General features: G+C 40.0%; 1 protein-coding gene across 1 annotated transcript in view; it reads left to right on the top strand.

Moving 5' to 3' along the window:
- Nucleotides 1-2,500, top strand: part of LOC307249225 (receptor-type tyrosine-protein phosphatase T-like) — a gene marked incomplete at both ends in the record, with an annotated part of 93,439 nt that overhangs the window by 66,991 nt on the left and 23,948 nt on the right. The window lies entirely within an intron of this gene.

Consider the following 2,500-nt stretch of genomic DNA (forward strand, 5'->3'; position numbering starts at 1 on the left):
TATCTCCCGTGACGACCGTTGCTATCACTCCCAATCACTAACCTCTTCCTCCCATCCATCTGCTAGTCTGCCCCCGGCCATCCCTCTTTCTTTTTTCTTTTTTTCCGCCCCCAAAGGATATTATACTGTTTCAGGATGTGTCCCCTTAACACCTGACACAGGGTATTAAAGTCCGTACATGTTTGTGTGTGTGTGTGTGTGTGGAAGAGGGGGAGAGGGTGTGTGCGTGTGTGTGTGTGTGTGTGTGTGTGTGTGTGCCTGTGATTAGGACAGAGCGAGAGAGATAGTGAGAGAAAGACTTAAGGTATGCCATCTCTCTCGCTCTCACGTTTATTCTTTCAGACAGTCATTGACCTTTTTACAGTTGTACAGTGTTCCTTGAAAAACATTATACTTCAGATAACTCCTAATACTTAACACATAAGATACAACCATTTAAATACATAGATACGGCAGTGGGGCGGCAGTGGCGAAGTGGGTAGGGAGTTCGCCTCTGGTGTGCAGGGTCGGAGGTTCGATCCCCCGTCTCCGCGCCACATGTCGAAGTGTCCCTGGGCAAGACACTGAACCCCGAATTGCTCCCGAATTGCTCCCGATAGTTAGCTTAGCTGCTGCTATCGGTGTATGAATGTGTGTGGGTGAATGTGTACAAACAGAACTATGTAAAGCACTTTGGGTCTGTGATAAACGGAGATATAGCGCTATACAAGTCCATTTACCATACAATTTATCAATAAGAGAATAAACTAAATCCCAGGCCAAGCTATCGATTAATAAACTGTTGATTGAGTATCCCCTTGTTATTAACTAGATATGTAACATGTTTTCAATGTAGTTGATTCAGTATTCACTAGATATGGTTTCTCCTTAAAGGCCTACTTCACCGGTTGGAATATGAAGGTGTATTGAACTCGGAGATCCTATTTAGTATAAATGTGCAATTTTTTTTTTTTTAAATCGGATCATCCTAGCCTGAGAAAAGGCAGAAAGAGTGTTTTATGATCTCACTGTCTAACCCTACAGTTTCCTTCTTGTGACATCACAGTAAGGGTTAGGATTAACAGGACAGCTGGGCCAAGGGAAGACTGAGGGAAGACTGAGGGAAGAAAAATCTCATTCATTATATTATAATAGTTATTTTATAATGATAGAACGCTGGTTCCTTATGGGTGAAGTATTCCTTTAATATAATTCCATTAAGTAATAATCTTATTCAATAGATATATTAATGCGTTTAGTTAGTAGTAAAATAAAATATAATCTAAATAAATGCAAAAAAAAAAAATCACAGGACCAACAGGATTAAAAAACTTGTTGATTAAGTTTTACCTGTTCATTCACTAGATATGTTATGCGTTTTGAAATATTTAAAGGGGCAGTGTGTAATACGACATCATCAAGAAAGTTCTACAAAGTTCTAGAATGCAACGCTCCCTGGGTAACCCCACCCCTCTCGAATAATAACAGACGCTACAGTGGCCTTCAAGGACAAGAACAATTCTAAATTCTAAACAATGCACCTGATGACATTCCAACTATGACACTTTCAAGATGGCGGCACTAGGCCTTGGTCCAAAATATGCAGAAATATGGACATATATGAGATCCTTTCTAAGGTAAAAAATAATAATTAAAAAAAAAAAATTCAGCTATTATGCACTAAATTAAACGTACTTATGGATATTATAATTACTTTCTACAAAATCTGCTAGGAAATAAAACCCACAATTCTACACACTGCAGGTTTAAGAGTTCTTCGTAGCACCTTTGACTTGATATGTTATAGGTTTTCCCTGTTTATTCACTAGATGTGTTATGCGTGTTGTGTGCTCAGTGCTGGAGCAGGCAGGACCGGCTGCTTCATAGCTGTGGAACTACAAACTACTATCTGTCTGTCTGTCTTTCCGTATATCTTTCTGTCTGTCTATCCGTCTATCTTTCTGTCTGTCTATCCGTCTATCTTTCTGTCTGTCTATCCGTATATCTTTCTGTCTGTCTATCCGTCTATCTTTCCGTCTGTCTATCCGTCTATCTGTCTGTCTGTCTATCCGTATATCTTTCTGTCTGTCTATCCGTCTATCTTTCTGTCTGTCTATCCGTATATCTGTCTGTCTGTCTATCCGTCTATCTGTCTGTCTGTCTATCCGTATATCTGTCTGTCTGTCTATCCGTCTATCTGTCTGTCTGTCTATCCGTCTATATGTCTGTCTGTCTATCCGTCTATCTGTCTGTCTGTCTATCCGTCTATCTTTCTGTCTGTCTATCCGTCTATCTTTCTGTCTGTCTATCCGTATATCTGTCTGTCTGTCTATCCGTCTATCTGTCTGTCTGTCTATCCGTCTATCTGTCTGTCTGTCTATCCGTATATCTGTCTGTCTGTCTATCCGTCTATCTGTCTGTCTGTCTATCCGTCTATCTTTCTGTCTGTCTATCCGTCTATCTGTCTGTCTGTCTATCCGTCTATCTTTCTGTCTGTCTATCTGTGTATCTATAAATAAAC

The sequence above is a fragment of the Ammodytes marinus genome (assembly GCF_949987685.1).
Source record: "Ammodytes marinus genome assembly, chromosome: 4".
Taxonomy (NCBI): Eukaryota; Metazoa; Chordata; class Actinopteri; order Uranoscopiformes; family Ammodytidae; genus Ammodytes; species Ammodytes marinus.